At 44.8% G+C, this 15466-nt stretch overlaps 1 protein-coding gene across 2 annotated transcripts in view; it reads left to right on the top strand.

Annotated features, from left to right (window-relative positions):
* Positions 1 to 755: 755 nt before the first annotated feature.
* ZNF395 (zinc finger protein 395) overlaps positions 756 to 15466 on the top strand; it is a 44295-nt gene continuing 29584 nt past the window's right edge. Inside the window, exon 1 of one of the 2 annotated variants that reach the window (XM_027069876.2) lies at positions 756 to 901. The gene's annotated coding sequence lies outside the window, so the exon portion shown is untranslated. The other variant, XM_027069868.2, reaches the window with a different exon arrangement.

Genomic DNA, 15466 nt, shown 5'->3' with positions numbered 1-15466 from the left:
GCAACACAATGGAATAGCTTCAATTCTCCTTGTTACAAATTATACAAAAGCCAGAGCCTAACGGTGCCAAAAGCAACTGGTGTCGTTTACATAAGGGCTCGAGAGCTAATAGTTAACTTTCTCTCATTTAATTCCAGAAAGAGTAAATACCGCCTTACTTTACAACTACAAACGGGTAAAATCGAGTAAAATGTCATAAAATGGAGAAGAAAACATTAACCCAAAAGGAAAATGGAAAGGTTGGCTCCGACGCTCCCTCCCTCTCACGCTTTCGTTTGCGCTCCGGGCGGGTGCCGGCTGCGCGGCCTCGGACTCTATCGCCCCCGCCAAGCTCCCGTCCTTGGCGCCTCGAGCTTTCTGGCTTCCTTTCCCGCCCTGGGGCGAGCTCGGCCTCTCGCGGAGAAGCCCGTCCCGGAGCCAGGCCTGGAAAAACAACAGCAAGAAACTTTGGCTCGGTTTGCGGTTCAGTGAAACAAGGCAAACACTCAAGTTTGGTTCGGGGCTGCAGCCACCGGTTCCGATTTGGGGGTGGGGGTGGGGGGAGGTGTCACAACTCGGTCAGGTTCAAGTGCGCATGTGCGCGTGGAGTCGCTCGGGCACTTATTGAGCGCCCACTGTCTACGAGCCGCCGGGGGTGTGTATCCCCGGCGCGCGGTGGGTGTGCGGGGAGGGCGCGTGCGCGCGTGGCCGGCGGGGGCGCGCGGGCCGCGTGCGCGCGCGCGCGCGGCGCCTGTGGCTGGGGAGGGGGGCGGGCGGGGGGGTGTGTCCCCGAGGCTCGCTCTTTCGCTCGCTGGCTGGCGCGCTCCTCCGCTCCCTTCCCGGGCGGGGAATCCGGGCCGGGTTGTGGCCGCGGCCGCGTACGTGAGCGCAGTGTCCCGGAGAGGGAGGGCAGGCCGGCCAGGTGGGCGCGAACGGAGCCTCGGCGGGCGGGCGGCCGGAGCGGAGCGGGGCGGTGGGCCGCGCCGGGTGGGCGGGCTGGGGCCGCGGCAGCTGCAGCCCCGAGCCAAGCCAAGCTGTCCGAGCGGGAGCTGCCCGGCCCGCGCTGCTGCTCGTGGCGGGGCGAGGTGAGCTGCGCGGGGACCTCGCGGCGCTGCAGCCCGGGGACTGGGGCGGCCCGGGAACTTCCCACGCTCCGCGCGCCCGCGGGGGCCGGGCCGGCGGCCTGGGGGCCCGGGAGGCGGGCGCCGCCGGGGCAGCGGCCGGTCGGGGCGCGGGGGCGCTGCGGCAGTGCCAGTGCCCGCGCTGGCCGGGTGGGGGGTGGCCGCCCGCTCTCCCGTGCGCCGCCTTGTTTATCTCGCCCGCCGCGGGCGCTCGCAGAGGAACCCCCTCCCCAACTTTGAGCGGTTGTCCGGAGTCGCCTCTCCGACGGAGACTGAACTGCCCCCTCCCTGACCCTTTCCGGCTGGGCCGCCAGCCCAACCCTCCCGGCGCCTCGCGCGTTCCTGCCCACTCCACCGAGCGAGCGAGCGGGCGAGTGCCGGGCTGCGGGACGCGCGGCGCGACACACCCTCCACCTCGGGGGTTGCCCCCTTCCCTTTCTGGCCCCTTTTGTCCACCCCCACTTCCTTACATGCGGTTTAATCCTGCCTCTCCTCACCGGTGTCCCCTGGCCCTCCTTGGAACTGGCACTGTGGGCAAGTGGGGTGCTCGGGTGGGGGCCTGGGCTGGGAGTTTGTCATGTGCAAACAATTTCAAAGGCAGATTTTTCTTCCCTGTCTTGGAGTTCAGGGCTCAGCGCCTTCACTTTAGGAATGACTCAGAAATCTAAAGAAGCCCACCTGCCAGGCGGTGGGGGTGCCACCGCCTCCTTGATATCAGGCGGTCCTAGGCAGTTTTCGGGAGCTTTGGAACATTTCCACTAGGCAGGCGTTTTCATGATGTCAGGCCGCCAGGCGCAGGGTTACGTACAGGCCACCACTATCTTCTTTACACTCCTCTTTCTAGAAAAGTGTCTCTGGTGCAGTTTGCCTGAAAGTGAGTGATCAACAGGTATCGCAGGCTTTTGTGACGCCCTCCTAAGGTGTTGTGTAAACAGAGGTTCCAGGTCTCAAGGCACTTGAAACACAGGGGAACACGGGAATTAAGTTAAACTCCACAGGCACTTTTGAGGGGCTGCTGTGTTCTCAGCATTATGCCAGGCTCTCAGGGAACGATGATAAGAGGCACACAAGAAATCTAAGGCCTCAGAAATCCCATTGGTGGAAGTGATTTGAGAGCTCCAGTTCAAATTAATGTGCTATGGCTGCCTGAGGCACTGTAAATGCTGGGGGTGGGAGGAGGAATATGGAAGGAAAGGTTACAGTTGGGGGATGGATTTATGGTACTAAGTCATGAAGTAAGTCAGCACTTGGAGAATAACTTGCTGGCCAAGGCCCAAAGGCAAGAGAGGGAGAAACTACAGGTGCCAGAGGTAGCAGAGGTACTGCCAGAGGAGAATAGGTCTGAACAGTTATCTCAGTGAGGGAGGATACAAAAGATACAGGAGATGATTCCATCCAGGACTTAGTCTCAGGGAGGAGACAGAAACACTTAAGCACGTGAAATAAGACCTCAAGATAAGGCACAATTAACTGTCGAAATGCAAGGTATAGGAGAGGTGCTGCTGGAGCTCAGAGAAGAGTGCTGTGGGCAGGAATCGCCAGGACTTTATTCCTGGAGGATGAGACCCTTGAGATGGGTCATGAGGTGTGATTGAACATGGCTTTCCTGAGAGACAGGAGGTGGGCTTGGCCAGACCAGGGAACGTTTCCTGAGCAGGAGATAAAGATGGAGAGGAACAATGGTTAGGATTGTGAAAGTCCTAGAAAGCCAGGCTGGGGAATTGCACTTTACCCTGTGTGTGCTGGGGAGACATTAAAGGTTTTTGAGCCAGAGAGTGACGTAACAGGAAGGTATTTGGAAAGGTTTTTTAAAAGTAATGTTAGGAGACAAATCAGTAGACTGTTACAGTTGTGGAGTGCTCAGAATTTGGACTGGGATAACTGAAAATGGAAAAGCGGGTGGATTTTAGAAGCATTACTGTTGAAATAATCTGTTGACAGGGGCAGGGTGAAGGAAGGAGATGAATGGAAATTAATTCTTTGTGGAAATTGATTACACGCCAGGGCCTTGGAACTGCTGTCGTTGGTAACTCGAGAAATCGGAAATGTGTATTTTGGAGAGAAGCAATTGACACTCAGGCTGCGGAGATTTCCTGTATTTGCCAAGACATCCAAACATAGGTGTCCTGCAAGCCACTGAAGCTCTGGGACTGGTGGGAAACCAGGCTGCCCGAGCTGGGGGAAAGAAGACCCTCAGAGTGGGGCATCGGCTTGGTCATAGCAATAGAGGATGCTAGTGAGTGGGACTGAGAGTCTGAACTGGAAGACTGAGCTGTATTGCCATTCCTGTGACATTGTCAGGTACTGAACCTGAAGTTGGCAAAGCAAGTTGGGATTGGAGATTTGAGGGAAGAATGGAATTTGCTAAACACATTAATTGCTGGGCTTTGAAACAAGTTAAATTTTGCGCTCCACCGAGACCCTTAGGCTAGTAGTCCTGGTGCCCCTTCATAGCTGTGTGTGTGGGGGGGTGGGGTTGGGGTGGGGAAGCAATAAGATGGGGGAGCAGCAAGGTGACAAGGAGCAAGGAGGAAATTTGGGGCCCAGGGATACTGCCTTTCCCAGGGCCAGGTCTGTCCTAACCTGTGCCATTACCAGTTCCCGAGGAACGTGCAGTGGGAAGCTAGCTGGTGCCGGTTTTTTCCTGAGCTCTGAATTCTGCTTTCTTGTTGCAAGGATGACTTAGGGTGATTTGCTGAACAAATTCCCCAAGCCTCAACTTGCAACATCTGAGGGCTGGCGAGTTTGAAGGATGATTGCAAAAAGTTGCAGAATGGAGTGGAGAATAGAATAGCAGTTCCTTAGCCTCTGTATTTCTCTGAAATGTAAGATCAGTGAACTAGCAGGGGAAGCTGACTTGGGTGGGCAGAGGTGTCCATTGGATATTTTTTCTTTATAGGTACTATATAGGTATAGGTCAAAAAAATTTCACAGAGCAGTGGTTGAGCTAATTTACTCTTTAAGAATAGGGTGTTTTGACTGTGACCTACATTAAGAAATAAAAATTACGTCACGACCTAGGTACACTAAATCATGTATGTAAGAATCTTAATTTAAGTTCACAAAGCACTACCTTCTTTTGCGTGGTGCAATCTCCTTTGGTACTTTTATTCTTTTATTTTTCATTTAAAAATGCTTTTTGTCTCTCACTAAGGTGACTTAACTGCTCTGTAGTGGATGTAACCCATGGTTTGAAAACCGGCTAAAGAGAGTTTTCTCATCTAGTAAGTATTTATTAAGCTGCTCAGGTGCAGGGCTCCCCTTACTGGTGCCGTAAGTGGAAGCAAGCATGAGGAAGAGATTGAACATTTACAGGCTAGTTGGACAGATAAGATATACCTGTGATTAAGAAGCAAGGCAAGATGATTAAATGCCAAAGTGAAAAGTAAGTACCTGTAGGGTTCATAGGAGGGGGCGAGCATCTTGTGCTGGAGTGGCTTGAGAAAACTTTTGGGAATAGTGAAGGGAGTCTGGGATGAACTCTTTGGGGCGTCTTATGGTGCCGCACAGGTAGGAGGGTGTGTAACACGGACAGAGGCTTGGAGTTAGGATGTGCACAGTATATGTAAGAGTGAATCAAAGGGTTCTTGTTAGAGAGTGGGGGGAAACCAGTCTAGAAAGGTGGGTTACGATCAAAGTTAGGGGTTGTAAACCAGCCTACAGAAGTGTTATAATTTTCAGTACACAAAGGTTTTAAAAAATTGGGAACAACCCAGAAAACCTCCGGGTTTGGGACTCTATAAAGAAGCAGATCAGGCAGTGAGCAGTGGCTGCCTCCTGTGCATGGGAGATGAGCCCTGTGGTCCCCAGTTGTCACTGTCCCCGGATTCCCTGTCACATCAGTGTGGCTGCTCGACACTCCCTGTTTAGTCTTGCAGGACTTTGGGTTTGCGACCTGATCTTTCAAGAGGCTTAAATGCCAACCTGGGGGAATTTGGGATGGTTGTGCAGGCTCTGGGTGGCCACTGGCGGATTTGGGTGGGAGTCTGACATGATGGAATCTGAGAGATTTGTACGCAAGTGATTTGTTTTAGGCAAGTCAACAGTACTTTCTGAGTTGCTGCTGGCTAAGACTTTGGAATCTTTTTCTGATGATTGGAATGGTGCTAATTAGGGAAGGCTTTGGGCTGTATTCTCTTATTGTGAGGCTAGTTTCTAGTGACCCCAAGATCTCTCAGACACTCCCATTGTCTACTTCTGGCTGGCATGATTAGATGGTGGCTCCTGGTATGTATGTTCTGAGAATGCTGTTGGGGTAATAATTTGGTGTGATGTGAGTCATGATTGTCAAATGCCATACGACATTAGATTAGATCTTTGGTCATGTGATTCAGTAATAAAGGAACAGAAAAGAGCGGGGCTGTTTCACTTCTTATTTCCTTACTCCTAGGATTACCCCAGGGGGTAGGCCTCTAGGATCCAGAGATTCATAAGCCAGTATTCAAAATGACCACAGAATTATTGGCTCAAACTCAGGTGTTTGTGCAAACGACTCCTGAAAACTAGGCTTATTTTGGGACGAGCTGAAGTGAGTAAATTCAGGTCTCTGTGGTCTAGAGACAGTTTGGTTTACCCTGGAAGTCCATAGCCACCAGTGATTCAGAACATTTCCCCAGGTAAGCTACAGATGAGAGGGACCAAACAGTAGTCACCCTGCTTTATACAGGTTGCACAATCTGATGACTTAAAATTTTGCTGTTGTAACATTAACAGAAGCCAAAACTGAAGTGCGCTTTGCTGAAAAATGTGTATTAAGGACATGGCTTTAGGACATGAGGATAACCAGAAGTCAGCCTAATGGTATCAAACTGAACCCATTTCCTGTCTTACGTGGTGGTTCGGTTACTAGAACAGAGGAATGAGGCAGTAGCTATGGTGCACTGTGACTTTGGTAAGGTATTTAACAGTTTCTTGAGATATGATGGTCTGTATTAAATAAGTCGTAGAATGTGCTGGTTGGTGTTATTAATTTGACAGTTGTATGCAAAATCTGTTAATTAGTGGCACTGAGTCAGCCTGGAAGGGGGTCTGAAAATGAGTGTCACAGGGTTCTATTCTTGGCCTTGAGCTGTTCAACATTTTTTCCAGTGTTGCAGATGGCGATACAGAAGGTGCATTTGTCAACTTTGTTGATGGCACAGAGGTGGGACAGATTGCTTATTTAGTAGATGAATCAAGGTTCACTATCATTCAGAATGAAGGCCCAAATTAAAAAAGAAATGCAGTAAGGGGTAAATGTAAAGTCTGATGTCGTTTTTAAAATTTGAATTGTAATGTATCGAGATGTTCATACGTTCTGGTAAGTTAGTTCTACTTCTAGAGGTACAGCTAAGACCATATCCAAAATGTAGATGATGTTTTATGCACAGAGATTATTCAGAGGTTTTTTTCTTTTTTAAACTGGAGTGAAAAATTAGAAACAGCCTAAATATTCAGTGGTATGAGTGGGCTGGAAGTCATCTATAAGTGATTCTGATGGATATGTCTTTATAATGGAATATTATGAAGTCATTAAAAATAATGTTTAGGAATAGCTTTAAAATAACATGGACAAATGTTTCTGCTAAAAGCTAAGGTGCATCTACAATATGATTTCAAATCTTAAAGAAACAAAGTGTATAGAAAATGGCTGGAAATGGGGCACCTGGGTGGCCCAGTCCATTAAGTGTCTGACTTTGGCTCAGGTCATGATGTCATGGTTTGTGAGTTCGAGCCCCGTGTTAGGCTCTGTGCTGAAGCTTGGAGCCTGGCTCCTGCTCCAGATTACGTGTCTCCCTCTCTCGCTGCCCCTCCCTCGCTCACTCTCTCTCTGTCTCTCAAAAATAAATAAACATAAAAAAAAAAAAAAGAAAATGGCTGGAAGTAAATATATTAGTAATTCTGATACCAAAATACTAACACTGGATAGATGGATGGAGTTAACTGACTTATTTTTACATTTTACATTTATTATTTATATACTCTATAACATGTATTTATAACATAGTGGGGAGAAAACACTGCTATAGATTTTTAAATGTATTTACTAGAGTAGTTTTGGGCTTACAGCAAAACTGAGAAGGTACCGAGATTTCCCATTTGCCTGGGACGCATGCATAGCCTCCCCCACTATCAGTTTCCCACCAGAGTTGTACAACTGTTGCAATTGATGAACCTACATTGACCCATCTAATCACCCAAGGACCATAGTTTACATTAGTGTTTACTCTTGTACGTTCTAGGAGTTTGGACAAATGTATAATGACATGTATCCACCATTATTACAGTATCATACGGAGAGAGTACTTTTACTGCCCTAAAATCCTCTGTGCTTTGCCTATTTACCCGTCCCTCCCCCCAACCCTTGGCAACCACTTTTACTTTTTCCTGTGGGCAGTTTAGCTTTTTCCAGAATGCCGTATAGTTGGAATCATACAGCATGTAGTCTTTTCAGATTGGCTTCTTCGACTCAGTAATATGCAATTAAACTTCCTCTCTATCTTTTGATAGTTTGATAGCTCATTCCTTTTTAGCACTGAAGAATATTCCATTGTCTGGATGTACCACCGTTTGTTTATCCATTCCCCTACTGAAGGGCATCTTGGTTGCTTCCAAGTTTTAACACTTTTTAGGAATAAAGCTGCTGTAAACATCTGCAGCTGTGTAGGTTTTTGTGTGGACATAGTTTTCAACTCCTGTGGACAAATGCCAAGAGGTGTGACTGCTAGATCGTATGATAAGAGTATGCTTAATTTTGTGAGGGACTGCCAAACTGTTTTCCAAAGTGGCTGTACCATTTTACTCCCCCCCCCTCCCCCCCAGCAGTGAATGAGAGTTCCTGCTACTCCACATCCTCACCAGCATTCGGTGTGGTCATTGCTCTGGATTTTGGCCATTCTGGTAGGTGTGTAGTGGTGTCTTGTTCTAATTTGCATTTTCCTAGTGACACGCAGATGACATCTCTTCATGTGAGTTTTGCCATCTGTATATCTCCTTGGGTGAGGTGTCTGTTAAGACCTTTGGTCCCTTTTTTAAAATCGAGTTGTTGTTTTCTTGCTGTTGAGTTTAAAGAGCTCTTTGTATATTATGGATAATTGTCCTTTATCAGATGTGTCTTTTGCAAATATGTTTTCCCAGTCTATGGTTTGTCTTTTCATTCCCTTGAACACTGGTGTTTAAAAACACAAAACATTTTATTGTTCAAGGACAGGATAGGGTAAGGGTAGATGGTTTATTCAGTGACTGATCTTGAGTACCTACCTGCTATGTGTCAAGCAGTGGATTAGGCATGGAGTCCCAAAATAAGACTCAGTCCCTGACCTGACGTTGATGATCTGATTGCAAGGGGGAGATCGTCCTGTGAATAGACAAGCACACTGTAGCCTGGGTAGTACCGTAGGCACACTGAAGAGGGCAAATCATGTGGGGAAAAAAGTTTTGAGATTGTTCTGTTGTTCATGGTTTAATGTGAGCCCTGAGTGGGATGAGGCTTTTAAAAAATTGAATCTAGTTAGTAACTAGAATCAGAAATAACTGGATCAGAAATTCGTTGTTCCAAGCAAAGGATCTAGTTTTAGCGACCTCTACCGGTCATTTGACATTTGGGCCATGAGGGGGTTGGGAGACATGATTTAAGGAAACATGAACAAGAATGACTTTATCCCCAGGAGGGACACTAGGATGATGCAGGATCAGGAATGATTGGAGTGAGGACGCTCGTGGGGTGGGTACACAATCGTGCTTTTGAGTATTTTCATGTATTAGCGGGTATAGGAAAGAGTAGATTTACTCATTGTTGCTTTTGGTGTTGGAATATGACCAGTGGATAGTACAGTTGGTTTATCCTTTCTAGCTTCAGATTTCTTATCTGTAGAATGATTATACATTATAGGATTCCTTATCTGTAGAATGATTACACCAGGTTGATGAGCTCTCAGTTTCCTTTTAATCCTAAATACTGGGAGAACAGACGTCAGTTCAATACGAAAAAGGGTTTTTTGGCTGGCAGAACTGTCCAACAATGGAAATGTCTGCCCATGGAATAGTAAGTTTCCCGTTGTCAGAGGTATTCAATTCGGGCTGAATGCTGTTGATAAGAAATGCCGTAGAAGAGAAGGACAGGAATTAGGCTGACCTCCAAAGTCCTTTCTAGCTGTTAGGGTCAGATTATTATGTGACTTGTCAAAGCTGAAAGATAATGTAGAGGAGGGGATATACCTTTAGTTGCATAGTATTTGAGTCAACATCATCATGTAAGCTCTTGTAAAAATGTTTCTTAAAAAAATGTTTTTAAGTGGGTCTCCACACTTGAGAGACACCTTTGGGGTCATTTTAGAAAGGTTGAGGAGACCCGTTTCCAGGTTGGTTAGGGTTGTGGCCCCAGGGCTGCTGAAAATTGAATTTGGTCTTTACGAAAAGCAAGAAGGTGGTGGTTGGGTGGAAGTGGCAAGTACTAATAAAAGAGATTAACATGTAGAAGACCAATGTGTTTATTGGCCAGTTTTATTCAGTAATAATGAATGAATCAAGATGGGGCCCCTTAATTGAACACTGGGTTCTCTGCTTGGCTTTGGAAGGACCAGGGAGTGCCGTTGACCATCTCCTTCCTAGTTCATTTCCCACATTGCACACGTATCACCAGGTATTGCACGTTAAACACCGTCCTGACATCAGGATAACACTGAGCCTCGTGATGGCTTTGTAGGTTTAGGGACAAAGAGAATGAGGGAGGATAGATTTAAAGAAACTTTGGAGTGGGATTTTCCAGGAATGTACATACTTAGTTTATATCAGACAATAAGTTTGTGGTTTGAGTTAAAAATGTTTACTTTTTCATTTTTATTTATAGCTTACACGTAGAAAATTTGATTTGATTTTGTCTAAATTTACTTAAATATATGGTTTGTTTAGAATCCACTCTGATTATTTAAAGTTTTTAGATTTTCTTCCTGCTACTTTTGGATTACTTTTTTGTTGTTGTTGGGGGCACTGTTAGGGCTGAATCCCATAGCAGAAGTTTCTTGGCTCTGCAGAGAGAATGGAGGTTCATCTCATCTTTGGAGAATATCATGAGATGGTTTCTGTCTCCATTGTCCATCTTCACATTTTGGCACTTGAAAAATCAGTATTTGGCAAGAAAGTGCTCTTTTTGCACAGAGTAAAAGAATTTGGGGGTACACAAAATAGGGAACGACAACTTTAGCTGCGTGTAAGAAACATAGGCAGAACTTGGTCATTTAGAACTGTGGTTGGAAATGCTTGTGTACTTAAAGTGCTCGGGTGTCCTTTATCTCAGTATCATTTGGGGCTCACAGTGTGCGGCACATCATCTGTGCTTGTTGAATTGCTGTGAACTGGTTCCTTGGGCCACATACAGGAGGCATGGAAACCACTCAGAGTATCATATGCTTTTTTTTTTTTTTTTTAAAGCAAAGTATGATAAGAGATAACCGCTCACAGCCTTTTTTGTCCTCTGAGTATTGGGAAGCCATAAAACTCTTTTAGTAAAAACAACCACATTCAGTGGCTGTTTTTTTTTTCTTTTCCCAAAGTGCTGGTGGAATGAAAAACTCCCTCTCCTCTTTCTATTTTTCTTCTGCTGCAAATGAATTGCTCTTGGTGTGCCGTTCTTAAATTCATGTGTCCTCTATCCATTTTAATCTTGTTATCTATTTTTATGGTGACTGTCGCCATGGTACTCGAGCTCTTTACATAGCACAACAGAGATTTCAGATGTCTGATAGGACAGCTCAAAGTTCTGCTGCAGCTAGCAGAGAAACAGTGTTTGAGTAGCTTTTTTTTTTTTTAAATTGAGGTATAATTTGCATACAGTGGAATGCTTAGATCTGAAGTGTGCTGTTCAATCAGTTTTGACAAATGCATTTTGAGATAAGACATTTCCATCACCCCAGACATGTTCCTTATGACCATTACCAGATTATCCTCCCCTGTAACCAGAAGTATTTCAGCTCTGATTTCTGTCACCCTGGGTTAGTTTTGCCTTAGTAGGTTCTTAATTTTAAAATGTGTTTCTGAGTAGTGCTTTGAAGAGGTGGAGGAGTATTCTATATGGCTAGGTGGCCCTGGTAAGTAAATAATTTTTGGCACTTGTGTGCTGGGGCATTCAGATTCCTTCTCATTAGTCCACGGCATCCAGATTAATGTCAGAAATTCTGATTCCCAGGTAGAAGAGTCTGAGGCACAGCCAGCCCAGTGTGGGATATGTGTGGTTGGGCAAGGGTGTTTAGTTGGTTGTGTTTGGGAGAGCTAGAACGCTCAGCCAGAAGAACTGGAATTGCTCCTAGGACATCCCCTTGGATTACCCAGAAAGCCCCCTGACATACTTTCTATCTTCTGCCTCTTCCTTGAGCTAGCATATAAATTTAAGGATTCACAGAGTTACAGCGTTGGGCTTGTAATATTGTAACAAGATTGGTGTTACAAAACCCACTCTCTGCACTGCTGAGCGCTCAGCCTCCTGGAAAGCATGTGTCAGATTCAGATAGAAATTGCCCCCAACACATTATTGAAATGTATTGAACCGGGTCAGTTTCTTTCTTTTTAAAAAACTTAAATGGCTAAATGAAACTGTCATTACAAAAGTAGTACATGAATACATTCTCTGTAGGAAAAAAAACAATGCAAACCTTCCAGAGGAAACAGAATCTTCCTTGACAACCACTCCTAATCCCAGTCCTTCTCCAGAGGTTAACCACTGTTAGGAGTTCGTTGGTGTCCAGATGCTTTACATACTTGGGTTTATACCTATAGAATTTAAAACAAGTTAAGTGTATTTAACTGGCACTAGGAGCACTGTGCTGTGCTCCCTGTCTTCCACAACAGAACATCTTGGTGATTGCTTCCTGTCCGTATGTATATCTAGGACTTCTTGATTTTGTCTAACTCCTGCATGGCCTTCCTAAGAACCTTCCTAAGCAATGGGCATTTTTTTTTTCACGTTTATTTACTTTTTGAGACAGAGAGAGACAGAGCATGAACAGGGGAGGGGCAGAGAGAGAGGGAGACACAGAATCGGAAGCAGGCTCCAGGCTCTGAGCCATCAGCCCAGAATCCGACGCGGGGCTTGAACTCACGGACCGTGAGATCATGACCTGAGCTGAAGTCGGACGCTCAACCTACCAAGCCACCCAGGTGCCCCAGGAATGGACATTTAAATTATTTCTAAATCTACTGTTACAAAACCTGTTACAATAAACTCAGCTGCACATGCCTCTTTGCAACACAGGTGAGTATTTCTCTAGGGTAGAGAAAGAGCAATTGCTGAGTAATGGGGCGCTCCAATTTGAAATCTTAAGGAAGATACATCATAAGGCTAGTTCTTAGCTTAGACTTAATGTAGGCCTGGACATACTTGACGCATGCTCACATGCGAAGTAAAGTCTCCCCTCACTTCCTCCCTCCCTCCCTCCCTCCCTCTCTTCCTTCCTTCCTTCCTTCCTTCCTTCCTTCCTTCCTTCCTTCCCTCCCTCCCTCCCTCCCTCCCTCCCCACTTCCTTCCTTCCTTCCTTCCTCCCTCCCTCCCTCCCTCCCTCCCTCCCTCCCTCGCTTCCTCCCTCCCTCCCTCCCTCCCTCCCTCGCTTCCTTCCTCCCTTCCTTCCTTCCTTCCTTCCTTCCTTCCTTCCTTCCTTCCCCCCTTCCCCTCTCTCCCTCTCTTTCTTGTTGACACACAATATTATATTAGTTCCAGGTATACAACACAGTGATTCAACAATTCTATACCGCACGTGTAGCTACCATCTGTCACCATGCAACTCTATTACGATACCACTGACTGTATTCCCTATGCTGTGCCTTTCATCCCCATGACTTAACTCATTCCATGACTGGAAGCCTGTACCTCTCACTCCCCTTCACCCATTTTGGCTGTCCTCCCACCCCTGTCCCCTCTGGCAGCCATCAGTTCTCTGTACTTATGAGCCTGATTCTGCTTTTTTATTTGCTTTGTTTTTTAGATTTCACATATGAGTGAAATCATATGGCCATTTGTCTTTCTCTGACTTATTTCACATAGCATAATACCCTCTAGGTCCATCCATGTTGTTGCAAATGGCAAGACCTCTTGTTTTTATGGCTGAGTAATACTCCATTGTGTATATACCCTGCATCTTATTTATCCATCCATGGACACTGGGTTGCTTCCATATCTTGACTATTGTAAATAATCCTTCAGTAAACATAAGGGTGCATATATCTTTTCAAAATTAGTATTTTTATTTTCTTTGGGTAAATACCCAGTAGTGGAATCATATGGTATTTCTATTTTTAATTTTTTGGGGAAACTCCATGCTGTTTTCACACTGGCTGCACCAATTTGCATTCCCACCAGCGGTATATGAGAGTTCCTTTTTCATTACATCCTCACCAATACTTGTGATTTCTTTTTTTTAATATTAAAATTCTTAAAATTTCTTTTTGATTTTAGGCATTCTGACAGGTGTAAGGTGATATCGCACTGTGCTTTTGATTTGCATCTCCCTGATAATTAGTGATGTTCAGCATCTTTTCATGTGTCTCTCTCTTGGCCATCTGTATATCTTCTTAGAAAAGTGTCTATTCAGTTTCTCTGCCCATTTTTAATTAGATTTTTTTTTTTTTTTTTTTTTTTGGTGTTGAGTTGTATAGTTTCTTCCTATATTTTGGATGCTAACCCCTTATTGGATATACTATTTGCAGATATCTTCTCCCATTCACTAGAGTTGCCCTTTTATTTTGTTGCTGGTTTCCTTTATTGTGCAAAAATTTATTTTTATGTAGCCCCAATAGTTTATTTTTGTTTTGTTTCTCTTGCCTCGGGAGGCAAGCCTTGAAAAATGTTGCTAAGGTTTCCAATGTCAGAGAAATTACTGCCTATGTTCTCTTGTAGGATTTTCATGGTTTCAGGTCTCACATTTAGCTCTTTGGTCCATTTTCGGTTTCTTTTTGGGTATCGTGTAAACAAGTGGTCATTCTTTTGCATGTAGCTGTTCCATTTTCCCAGCACCATTTATTGAAGACACTGTCTTTTCTCCATTGTATATTCTTGCCTCCCTTGTCGTAGATTAATTGACCATATAAGCATGGGTTTATTTCTGGATGTATTCTGTTCTTTTGATCCATGTGTCTGTTTTGGGGCCAGTACCATACTTTTTTGTTTACTGCAGCTTTGTAGCATATCTTGAAATCTGGCATTATGATATGTCCAACTTTGTTCTTCTTTCTCAAGGTTGGTTTGGCTAGTCAGGGTCTTTTGTGGTACCTTAAAAATTTAAGTATTATTTGTTTTAGTTCTGTGAAAATTTCTGTTGATATTTTTGGTTTGCATCAAATCTGTAGATTGCTTTGGGTAGTATGGGCATTTTAATAATATTAATTCTTCCAATCCATGAGCACGTGTCATCTTCAATTTCTTTCATTGATGTTTTATAGTTTTCAGTGGCATACATAGATATTTTATTCTTTTTGGTGTGGTTGTAAATGGAATTGTTTCCCTAATTTTTCTCTCTGCTATTTCATTATTAGTGTGTAGAAATACAACTGATTTGTACGTATTAGTTTTGTGTCCTGCAACTATATTGAATTTATTTATAACTTCTAATAGTTTTTTGGTGGGGCTTTAACTGTTTTCTATGTATAGTATTATATCATCTGCAGATAGTGACCGTTTAACTTCTTCTTTACCAATTTGGATGCCTTTTTTCCCCCTCTCGTGTCTGATTGCTCTGGCAATTGTTTTCTAAGACTAGGGCAGGATTTAGGTTGTGCTAGATGTATGCCCCCCACGAGTCAGGGCTGCTTGGCTAGAAGGGTTGGTGTTGGAAGAACCCCTTTGAGCCTCATGGTTCGTTCTGTTTGGTCTCCCCAAGGACTTTGGTCTGCATGTTGGTTGTGGTTGTGTGGAGAAGAATCACAGGATGGATAAGCAGCACACTGAGGATTCTGGATGATAAATTTTAAATCCAGTTAATTTCCTAACAGGAGACCTTCAATGCATCTGTAATTCTTTTCCATGACATCTTTAGAATACAAAGTGTAGCTTAAATGCTCAAGCCAAGGGCGAGGCACATTTGGAAGCATTTTAGTGTTCTTAAAAAAAATCTAGAACACTGTCATGTTACTTTTATTAACAGTTTCATTTTATTTGGAGAAGGATGATGTGTGTCTCTCTGTATTCACACTTCTTGCCATCGTCTCTGGATTTCTGAGAACTCTAGAAATGATGAAAATTCATCATGTCAAGCCAAGTCCTTGCCTTTAGGAGCCAGTGTGGCAAGGGAGGACTTGGCTGTGTCCCTCTTGAAGGCACATGCTGGTGCTGCTGGTCACCTATTTGCTGGTGAGAGGTGGAACCCTTTTGCAGCCTGAATTATTTCACATGTATTTGCCTTCAG

This window comes from Acinonyx jubatus, chromosome B1 (assembly GCF_027475565.1).
Source record: "Acinonyx jubatus isolate Ajub_Pintada_27869175 chromosome B1, VMU_Ajub_asm_v1.0, whole genome shotgun sequence".
Taxonomy (NCBI): domain Eukaryota; kingdom Metazoa; phylum Chordata; class Mammalia; order Carnivora; family Felidae; genus Acinonyx; species Acinonyx jubatus.
This window is presented reverse-complemented; position numbering and strand designations above follow the sequence as displayed.